Raw genomic sequence first — 12,588 nt, forward strand, 5'->3', positions numbered from 1 at the left:
ACTTATTTGTTACTTATTTTAAACTTATTTGTTATTGTTCAATCATTTTTTAGTTATGTCTGGCTCCTTGTGACCCCAACACAGTTTTCTTGGCAAAGACATTCAAGTGATTTCGCACTTCCTTCTCCTCATTTTACAGATAAGGAAACTGAGGAAAATGGCATTAGGTGACTTGTTTAGGGTCATATACCTAGAAAAGTCCTGAGGCTGGATTTGAATTCATGAAGATGAGGCTTCCTGCATGCAAGCCCAGTAGTCAAGTGCATACCTAGATGCCTATTTTAAGCTTGTAATATAGAGTAAAATACAAAGAGAGACTTATCTTTTAAGGGAAATAAGGAGTAGTCTATATAAATGCTATTTGAAAATCCTTTAATGTTTCATAATTTGCTATCTGTTCTTCCCAGAACTCTAGTCCCATATTACCAATTGGTTTTTTGACTTGTCTACCTGGATATTCTGTATCTCAAGTTCAACATTCTTCAAACAAAACCCATTATTCTCTTTCCAATCTTTCCCTTTTCTGAAACTCTCTAATACTAGCAAATGATACAAAATATTCTAGAATATTAGGATAGTCTAATTCTCAAAAAATACTATAGCCTTTCTAGTTACTCAGGTTCACACTTTTGGGATTGTCCTCAATTCTTCACATTTTCCACAGATATCCAATTTGTTACCAAAGCTTATTGTTTCATAACAACACTTATATACATTCCCTTTTCTCTATCCATACAGCCAGCACCCTAATACAGACTATTAAAACAGCAGTAAAACAGTCCCTTTCCACAAATCTCTCCCCATTCTAATTGATCCTTCAAATTTTAAAGTCATTATCCCAAAGCAAACACTTCTCCATAAACTCAAGTGGATTTGTATTATCTCAAGGTTCAAATATAAAATTCCTGATTTTATGATTTTATATTTAAATCTTGTGACTCCTTTCTCTATTTCTACATATTTTCCATTGCTCCCAAATAATGGTCAATTTGCCTTTTTTTTTTTTTTTAACTGTATGGCATTCCATCTCTCAACTTGGTACTTCTGCTTTGCTTATGTCTCATATCTAGACTCTCTTTTCTCCTCATCTTAATTGTTTGAGCAATTTATCTTCTTTCAAGATTAGGTTCAAATCCAACATTTTGTGGAACTTTCCCAAAGGCCCTTGTTACTTACAATTTCTTCTTTAAGATTAGTTTCATATATTCTGAACCTATATTATTACAATGTTCCTAGCTGTTTATTCATTGTTTCTCCATGAGGATATGAGCTTCTCAAGCACAAAGGGTATTTTTATCTTTCCTTATATCCATATTACTAAGTAGAGTGATTAACAATATATAATCAAAATATATTTTCTTAATGTATTCAGAAGATTTGGATTTGAATCTCAGGTCATTTATTTCTCCAGTATTTGTGTGTGTGTGTGTGTGTGTGTGTGTGTGTGTGTGTGTGTGTTTGTACTTTACCAAGTTGTTGACTTTTTTTTCATGACTTTATTGCATCACTTTCATTTCTTTTCCCAATTTTCCTCTACCTTTCTTACTTGACTTTCAAAATCTTTTTGAGCTATTTCATGGCCTGCAATCAATTTACACCAATTTCTTACAGATTTGGATGTGGGAGGATTGAATTTATTATCTTCTGAGTGTGTATTTTGATCTTCCTTGTCATCACAAAATGTATTCTATGGTCAGAATTTTTTTTTCTTATGTTGTTAGCTCAGTTACCCTGTCCATTTCTTGACTTTTGACTCTATGGTTAAGGTAGAGCTCTGTTTCTAGTATAGAGGGTGCACTGTCCCAAGCTTCAGGTATTTTTTTGTAACTTTTTTCAGAGATTCTTCTAAGGATTATAAATTTTCAATTCTTCCAGGGTGGTATGATCTAAGGACAGACATTTACTGTACTTTCTAAGCTGATAATCTGATCTATGAATGACAAAAAAAAAACACTCTTTTCTGTCTGGGAATTAAGAGGAGCATACCTTCTCTTTTGTGGCTGTAACATCTAGTGTGCTAGTGCTCCTCCTCCCCTGAAGGCTGTTACATAGGACTGTGTCCTTCATCTGAATATGTACAAAGCAACAGAGTACTGTCCTTAGTTCTAGCAAAGAGACTCCTATAATCTTCTTCTGACCAGTTTTTTGCTCTTTTATTGTATGTGAGTTAAGAGCTCCAGAAGTCCTGATAAAGGCCTCATTTCCAAAATATATAGAGAATTAACTCTAATTTATAAAAAATCAAGCCATTCTCCAATTGAAAAATGGTCAAAGGATATGAACAGACAATTCTCAGATGAAGAAATTGAAACTATTTCTAGTCATATGAAAAGATGCTCCAAGTCATTATTAATCAGAGAAATGCAAATTAAGACAACTCTAAGATACCACTACACACCTGTCAGATTGGCTAAGATGACAGGAAAAAATAATGATGATTGTTGGAGGCGATGCGGGAAAACTGGGACATTGATGCATTGTTGGTGGAGTTGTGAACGAATCCAACCATTCTGGAGAATAGTTTGGAACTATGCTCAAAAAGTTATCAAACTGTGCATACCCTTTGATCCAGCAATGTACTACTGGGTTTATATCCCAAAGAGATCATAAAGAAGGGAAAGGGACCTGTATGTGCACGAATGTTTGTGGCAGCCCTTTTTGTAGTGGCTAGAAACTGGAAACTGAGTGGATGCCCATCAGTTGGAGAATGGCTGAAGAAATTGTGGTATATAAATATTATGGAATATTATTGTTCTGTAAGAAATGACCAACAGGATGATTTCAGAAAGGCCTGGAGAGACTTACACAAACTGATGTTGAGTGAAACGAGCAGGACCAGGAGATCATTATATACTTCAACAACAATACTATATGATGACCAGTTCTGATGGACCTGGCCATCCTCAGCAATGAGATCAACCAAATCATTTCCAATGGAGCAGTAATGAACTGAACCAGTTATGCCCAGAGAAAGAACTCTGGGAGATGACTAAAAACCATTACATTGAATTCCCAATCCCTATATTTATGCCCACCTGCATTTTTGATTTCCTTCACAAGCTAATTGTACAATATTTCAGAGTCTGATTCTTTTTGTACAGCAAAATAACGGTTTGGTCATGTATACTTATTGTGTATCTAATTTATATTTTAATATATTTAACATCTACTGGTCATCCTGCCATCTGGGGGAGGGGGTGGGGGATAAGAGGTGAAAAATTGGAACAAGAGGATTGGCATTTGTTAATGCTGTAAAGTTACCCATACATATAACCTGTAAATAAAAAGCTATTACATAAATTAAAAAAAAAAAAAAAAGAGCTCCAGAAGTCACTGTCTCTGCTGATTCAATGGCTCACAAGGCCTATTTCTAGTTTTCTGGGGTTGGGGCATGCTTTGGATTGTGCTTTATTCTCACCTAAATATGAAAGACTTTCCTGATGACCTTCTAAATTGTCTTTAGCTAAAAAAAATATTTTCCCCATACTTTTGTGGTTCTGCTGCTGTAGGAATTGTTTTATGACGTTATTTAAAGATTTTCAGAGGAATTTTGGGGAAAACATAGGTGTCTTTGCCATTTCTCTATTAACTTGGTCAGTTATTTACTTACCTTTTTGAATCTTAGTTATCTCATCTGTAAAATGAGGGGACCAGATTAAATGTACTCTAAGGTCTCTTTCAAAAATCTGCTGTCCTATGTAAGTTGAAGAGCTCATGACTGATGTCATTCTAATATGAAAAATAATCAGTTTTAAACTCTGGCAAGATCTAATTCTTTTTACAAAGCTCTATGATGATTTGTAAAATTAGCTTAACCTCCACATTTCAAAATAGATTTCGTTTTCCTTTTAGAAATATTTTAAATGTGTTCTGATTGTTAGTGGCTACAAGTAATTATCAGATCATTAATTTTAGAGTTAATTATTTGGAGTAAATATTCTGTTATTTTTTCATAAAAATAATATGTGCTTTATAAATGCTTGTTGACAAGATATTGTGCAAATAGGCAAAAGAGCCCATGGCAAACAGTTTTTAGTATCATAATTTGTGACATAAATTTATATACATACAAATTCTGTGTGTACTGACAATAAAATACAGTTTACCTACTTTTGTCAATGACCTGGTAAATTGCATGACTAATAGCTAAAAATTCAATAAATGTCTTTTCACTGCTTAAATGAAATAAGACATTCACTGGTAATCATGACTAATATATTTATTTTGCTTGATTTCTTTGTAACAAAACAGTAGTTCAGGGCAGGAATGTTTGTCTGGTTCATATATATATATATAGTATCATTAAAACATTTATTGAGTCCTGCTATCTTTCTCTTGAGTTGATACTATTGTTGAGTACTCCTGCACAATCAACCATTCTCATTCTTGTTGGCTACTATAACATCTGTTAGAACTACTCTAATATTGTGAACCAAACTACTTTTGCAGTCAAAACCTTTTTGTATCTCTAGTCCTGGGTCCCTATAACATACTAAATACACAAAGTACTATAAGGACATTTTTAGACAGAAACAAATTTAAAAATCAGGCTGTCTAGTGGTGCAAGCAATACTTGAGGTTTGTTTTGAAGAAAAATAGGGATTATATAAGGTAGATTATTAGCAGAAAATAATTTCAATATGTGATGAACCACCTATAATTAGAGATATAGGACATAAAATGGAATCCAATGTCAAACTGACAAGCATCCTAGTTTAACTGGAACTGAGAAAGAAGGAAGGGAACAGATACAAAATAAGACAGAGATCATAGAGAAGAGCCAGCTTATTTAAAGTATTAATATAGCACAAAACATAGGAGGAGGGAAGAAAATAAGTAATGAGGAGGGAAAGTGAAAAGGAAGAGAGAGTTGAGAGTGAGTTAAAGAGAAAAAGAGAGAAAGAGAGAGTCAGAGACAGAGAGACAGAGATATAGAGAGAACAGAGAAAAGAAAAAAAAAACTGGAACATAGTCTCTAATATAAAATTAAAAATGCTGTAGTAAGCCAAATTTCTAAATTATGTTGCATTGTAAAGCTATAATGTATTTTAATAAGGGATATATGTTGCTAATTTTAAATATGTTTTCTTAATAGTAAAATGATTTGGAAAATAACTAAGGTTTATGGATCTAAATATAAAATAAGCCCTAAAAGAAACAGAGACTAGAACAATGAAAAAAGGAACTGGCCTTGAGACCAGACCATCTGAATTCAGATCCTATTTTTATTTCTTGTGTGAATATGGGAGAATCCCTTGATCTCTTTGGGCAAAGTTATTTACTTCTTAAATGAGGCAAGTTTTCCTATGAAATCCCATCCAACCTTAAAGTTATAATTATACTTTTTATATTATATGCTTAATTATTGTAGATTCTTTTCCATTTTATTACAGCAACACTTAGCAAGTTGAAGAATACTATTATATAAATGCTCTAGCCATATGAGAAAAAGAAAAATAATACCTTATTTAAGACTATGAACTTTGATGCAAATTTCACCACAAGTACATTCTAGCAATGTTATCCATGCTGAGTCATTTAACCTCAGTTCTTAATTTCTAAAAGCGCAAGTTTGTGATAATCAAAACACTATGAAAACCTTAAAGTGGTATCTGAATGTCTGTCTTAATATATTACTGTATCATAAAAGGAATACTCCCTTATTTTTAAGTTTGCATGGAAATATACTGCTTAAAAAGTCCTGCCACAGTATAATACTACTACTCTTAAGTCCTACTGTAAAGATGGTATTTCTCTGTCTTTCCCTTTCCTAAAAGTGACTGTGGAATATTTTCAATCACAATTTCTCACAGCTAGATGGTATAAAGGAATATTAAAAGGAAGGAAATTTCATCATTCTATATACATTTCCTTGTCTTTTTTTTTTTTTTTTTTTTGGAATTAGTCATGAGAATCAGTCATTTAGAAGGATGCTGGACTTAGAGCCCACTTAGTTCTTTTCCCCTTAATTCCACTCTTGCATCCCCAGAGCATTTCAGACAAATAGAGGGACTTCTATTTGTTTTTGTTTTTGCTTTTTGGGCTTGTTTTGGGAGTGGGTGGTTCTTTCCAAAAGGAAAATTGGTCCAATCAACTACTATAGAATATCTGCCACCTGGTGGAATTTACCAGAACTGAAAATATAGTTGAAATTCAAATGAACATAATATTTCCTAGCAAAATAAAAAATATTTTTTGAAAAAAAAATAATCTACAACATGCAAACAAGAAATCTACTGAAGTTTAGAAACATCAATCTAATGGATATGAACACAAAAATAAGGTAGAAGAGGACATAATCCCTTTTTTTTTATCTTCAAATTCTTTTGAAATAATCTTGGACAACAGATAGTTTCCCAGTGTCCCGTGTATGTCCTTCTTTTAATTTTTTCCCCATAGATTTTCTCTAAAGATAATTAATTAATCAGGCTCAAGTCTTCTGCAGCATTTTCAAACCCCTAAAGATGCTTCTCAAATAAGGCATGACCATTAAAAGGTGTTTCCCTCACCTCAATGTAGATCTGCTCAGCCTCCTTTTTCATAGCCTGGCACTAACTGAACTAACCTACAAAGCAAATAAGTACCTGTATCTCAGAGCTGTTAGTCAAGTGCTTAAGCATAGGCACTGCACATCACATGAGGCTTTTCACAGAATGCCCTGCTTGGGGTCTATTGATATTTGTGACTTATCTCTTTCCTCACCTATGTTTACTTTTTCTTCAAACCAGTAAAATACCAAAGGAGATTATTGTGTGGATGTATGTATTCTTATTTTTGATAGTGAATTTATTTTACATTCCCTTTCTTTTCTGAATTAGAATTTCTTTGGAGTCTATAATTGATGAAAGCATTTCAAAATTTAAAATAAAACCTTCTTAGGGGATCTCATGTTTTGTTTTGTTTTTATTGTTGCTTTGTTTTATTTACTTGTTTGTTTTTGTAACATAGCTAAGTCTAATGGATAGAAAATAGACTTGAGAGGCAGGATGGCCTGGTTCAAATGTAACTTCTGACTTAATCTGATTATGTGATCATGGATAAGTCACTTAACTTCCAAGTGACTAGGGCAACTTTCTATGATCATATATTATGGATGAGTTGTAGATTTTCATAGAACTGAGGGATGTAAGAATCTTGAAGCTCCTCACATAGATAAACAAAAATTATATGACAATAGGTGAGACTTTTATAGCACATTTTGTCAAGTGCATTGCACACATAAATCTTATTTGGGTTTCTCAAACAATGCTTTTAGATAGGTACTATAATCCCTCTCTATATAACTTTACCTATAGATAGGTACTATAAATCTCTGATTTGTAGATGGGGAAACTTTATTGTTCCATCACCCAAAAAGCAAATATTTGAGGTGATATTTGAATTTCAGTTGCTCTGTTATCCAACTTCAGTACTCATTTCACTAATTTTCAGGGTAGCAGACAAAGAAATATAAAAGAAACTGAAAACTTTCAGTACTTCCCTTGCAATAGAGAAAAATAGCATTAGTAGCTTTGATTTTGATGGCTAAATCATTGACCCAATTCTGTGTTCAAGACTGAAAAGGAAAATGGTAGCTTATAGGGTTTTTTTTTAATATATATAAGTTAATCATTTTCTATTTCCCATTGAAAATAGAGGGTACTCTATAGGTGGGGGAGTGTAATTCCAAACAGGAAATAATTATTTAAGATAGTTTCGTTTTCATTAAAGGGCAAGTTAATTATACTTGAATAAAAGAGTCTGAATTTCACTTTTAACAACAACTTCTTCCCATCAGGTAGGGAGAGTAGAAAAATAGACATTCAATGTAGAATTGGAATAGTATTGCAACCATAGAGGAACATAGTGTAACTTGCCCAGACAAATTATACTTTTCCAGCCTACTTTTTCTCTTACCTGGGCTAATAATGCTGAACATCACAGAAGATAGGATAAAAAAGGGGGTAAGTATAGGGGAATTGTCTCAGAAACTTTTAGGCTCTTTTCTCAATAGATAAATAGGCATTGGGTCAGGTAATAAACCATCACCTTCCCAAAGAAAGGAAGGAATTTGAAGGCTATGGAGAATATACATTGATAATAGAATCAGATGTAGAAGAGTAAGAGAGATTGAAATTATGGCACATTGCACACCTCCGTAATAATCAACTAGAAGAGAATTAGGTGAAAAGATTTCATAATTCTTTTTCACCCTAAGAAGGAGGGAAGGAAAGCTAGAAAGGTAATCTTCACATATCTGGACATAAGTTTGAATAATAGAATATTTAAACATGAGCAATGTTCTCAATCAATTTGAACAAGTTGACTGGTCAATTATTTATCTTTGTCTCGTAGCTTTCAAATATTGGTCTCAATAGTATAAATTCAGAGCAAGTACATATATATGCCTTAATATATTTATTTATTTATATAGATTATATAAAGAAAAAAAATTATATTCATATATATGGATATATATTATATGCATATATGTATGTGAATGTATTTTGTGCACATATATGTGTAAATATATATGTATGTATGTTCCCATCAGAAATGGAACAAGTCATTGTAAGTACAACTATTTTCAAAAGGAAACTATAGGGGAAAATCATAATGAAGAGTTCTGTAATTGACAAAATGTCATGGATACAAATTATAGGGCAGTTTGGTGGAGCAATAGATAGAGTGCTTCCTGGAGCAAGGAAAATGTATCTTCCTGAGTTCAAATCTGACCTGAGTCACTTATTAGATGTATGATCCTGGTCAAGGATCTTAAACCACTGTTTACCTCAGTTTCCCATCTGTAAAAAAGCTGAAGAAGGAAATGGCAAACCACTACAGTATCTTTACTAGGAACACCTCAAATGGGATCAATAAATGTGAATTACTTATAATTTTAGTAGTGTTAAATTCTAGTCAAGCATATGTGCTTTGCCCTGACATTAAACAGGTTCAACACATCTGAACCTGAGTAGTTCTTAATAGTTTTAGATTCCCCACATTTGAGGGCTAGAATTCCTTGCTATATAAATGTTGCATTGCCCTTTTTATTTTGTTTTTAAATCCAAGATTATTAAGAATATTACTGCAAGGAAATGTGCAAAAGTTTTAGCTCCCACAAAATATACTTCAACAACTATTACAGATAGGTCAGAGACAGCTGGTGTAGAAAAGTTTAAAATTTTAAGGATGATTAAAACCCATAATAAAACAGATTGAATCACATCAAAGTACAAAGGAAAGTATATAGAAGAAAAAAAAAAAAAGAAAAAATACCACAAAATGACAAATACTGCTGCAAAACAGTCTAATTAGTCCTCAAGAATTACTTAAGGAACTTAGGCAGAAACTGAAGGCTGGAGGATTTGTTATTGATTACAGTGTTTCATAGAGTTTTTAAATATGAAAGAACAGTGAGAAGATAAAAAAATTGTTAACTATAATACATTCATAACAATTTATAAGGAAAAAAAAATCCTGTCAGTGAGATGACAATACAAAACTTTTTTTATTATTCAGTCATTTCAGTATTGTCTTATTTTTCATGAACCCATTTGAGGATTACTTGGAAAGATATTAGAATAGTTTGCCATTTCTTTCTCCAACTCATTTTACAGATGAGAAAACAGACAAATGGGGTCAGTGACTTCCCCGGGATTATACATCTAGTAAATGTCCTAAGCCACATTTGAACTCAGATCTTCCTGACTCCAGGTCCACTTCACTGTACCATTTACCTGCCCAATATTTAAGAAAAAAAATAATAATTTTTATTGAGGAAATTTACTTTTCTTTTTAAGGTTATAAAATATATTATTAAGATATATTCAAGTGAATTCCCAAGATAAAATACCTTTATTAAACTATTAATTCTCAACCAACAAAGAGTTGGTCATTTGCTTATTTAATTCTTTCTTTTCTCTCTTTCTCTCCTTTTTCTCCTTACCTCCCTCTTTCCTTTTTTCCCTTTTTTCCTTACTTTCTCCCTCACTCCCATTTGCCCTTTTTTTTTCTTTTTCTATTTTTTTTACACACAACTTTATGGGAGAAAAAAATCAGTGCAAAACGAAAAAAAAAATGGAGAGATTAAAAAAATAGAAAAAAAGAAGTGAACATAGTATGTAATGCTTCATTTCCACTCTCCTTAGTTCTTTTTCTGCATGCAGATAGCATTTTCTGTCCATAGTCTATTGAAATTGCTTTAGATCACTGAACCACTGAGAAGAACCAAGTCTTTCATCATTGATGATCACACATTCTTGCTACTATTGTGTGCAATATATTTCTGGTTCTGCTTGTTTTGCTCAGCATCAGTTCATGTAAAATTTTCCAGGCCTTTCTATAATCAGCTTATTCATCATTTTTTATAAAATGATAATATTATATTACTTTTCCATACCACTATTCCCTAATTGATGGGCATCTACTCATTTTCCAATTCTTTACTACCACAAAAAAGCTGCTACAAATATTTTTGCACATGTAGATCCTTATCCCTCCTTTATTATTTTCTTGATATTTTTTTCTTTTTTGCTTTCATTCATTACCAACATCAGGATCTTCCCCCCCACCAATACTATTCTATTTTTCCAAATATATGTAAAGATAGTTTAAAACATTCATTTCAATATTTTGTTTTCCAAATATTTTCTCCCTCCCTCTCTTACTTCCCTGTCCTCAAGAAAGCAAACACTCTCATATAAGTTAAATATGTAAAATCCTTTTAAACATATTTCCATATTTGCCATGATGTGCAAAAAAATCACAACAAAAGGGGAAAAGCAAACAAACAAAACTATGAAAATACTGTGCGTGTTTTGATCTACCTTCAATCTCTATGGTTCTCTCTCAGGATGTGGATGACATTTTGTATCCCATATCTATTGGAATTGTCTTAGATCACTGTTTTGCTAAGAAGAGCTAAGTCTATCATAGCTGATCATTACATAATCTTGTGTTACTGTGTACAGTGTTCTGGTTCTTCTCACTTCACTCAACAGCTGTTCCTGTAAATCTTTTCAGGCTTTTCTGATACCAGCTTGCTCATTATTTTTTAAAGAACAATAATATTCCATTGTATTCATATACTATAACATTCACCCATTCAACAATTGATGAGCACCCATTCAATTTTCAGTTCCTTGTGACTATAAAAAGAGCTGCAACAAACATTTTTTGCACATGTGGGTCCCTTTCTCTCCTTTAAGATATCTTTATTAGCCCAATAGAAAACACTTCTAGATCAAAGGGTATGGACAATTTGATTGTCCTTTAAGCATATTTCCAAATTGCTTTTCAGAATGGAGCCAACCATTTAACAATTCCGCCAACAATACACTAATATCCCAGTGTAAAAAGCTGAAACTCTGAATAGGTTCACTGGAATCAGACAACGGAGCACTTACAGCTAATTACCTATTGAACAATAACTCTATTATCATATGTTTGGAAAAATGTCCCTTCTTAGTATTCCATGCTGGGTAGATCTTTTGGTGTATACAGATAATTGAAGGAGGGATTAGAGGGTGGAGTGAGACAAGCCAGACTCACTTTGCAGGAGGACCAGGAGAAGGAAGGTTGGTAGAAAGTTTGTGGCAGTTTCATCCATCTTCTTTACTTCTCCCCCTAAAGACTAAGGACTTTGGCTGAACCTGAGGCCTCCAGGGTGCTAATCTGGACTTTACACCCCAGTTTTCCCATGTCCCCTCCAACATTCATCATTAGTCTTTCCTCTTATCTAAGCCAATCAGAGAGATATGAAGTGATATCTCAGTGTTGTCTTATTTGTATTCCTCATATCAATAGTGATTTAAAGAATTTTTTTTTATATGACTGGAAATTGTTTTAGTTTCTTCATCTGAAAACTATCAGCTCATATTCTTTACTTATCAATTAAAGAATAACTTAAGTCTTGTAAATTTGACTGTTTTCTTTATATTTTAGAATTCCTTATATTTTCTATATATTTTAGAAAAGGTTATATATATGGCCTTTTTCAGAAACATTGGCTGTAAACTTCTTTGCCAGCTTTTTGATTCCCTTCTGATTTTGGCAGTTTTGGTTTTATTTTGCAAAAATCTTTTAATTTAATGTAATCAGAATTTTTCATTTTTCATTTCATAATGTTCTCTAGGTCTTTGGTCATAAATTCCTCACTTCACAGGTTAAACTATTCTTTACTAATTGGGTTATATTATCACACTGTATCTCTAAATCATAAACTTATCTTTACCTTATCTTGATATAAGGTGTGAAATGTTGGTCAATGCCTAATTTCTACTATACTATTTTTCAATTTTCTCAGCAGTTTTTGTCAGACCATGAGTTCCTGTCCCAGAAGCTAGAGTATTTGGGTTGAGCAAACCATTGATTACTATTGTCATTGACTATTATGTCTTGTATACCTAACCTATTCCATTGATCCCTACAATATTTCTTATCCAATACCAAATGGTTTTGATGACTGCCACTTTACACACACACACACACACACACACATTTACATATATATACATATACATATAATATATAATATGTATATGTATATGTATATATATATATATATATATATATATATATATACACATACATATAAGTAACATTGTT

Source organism: Sarcophilus harrisii, chromosome 6, assembly GCF_902635505.1.
Source record: "Sarcophilus harrisii chromosome 6, mSarHar1.11, whole genome shotgun sequence".
Lineage (NCBI taxonomy): Eukaryota > Metazoa > Chordata > Mammalia > Dasyuromorphia > Dasyuridae > Sarcophilus > Sarcophilus harrisii.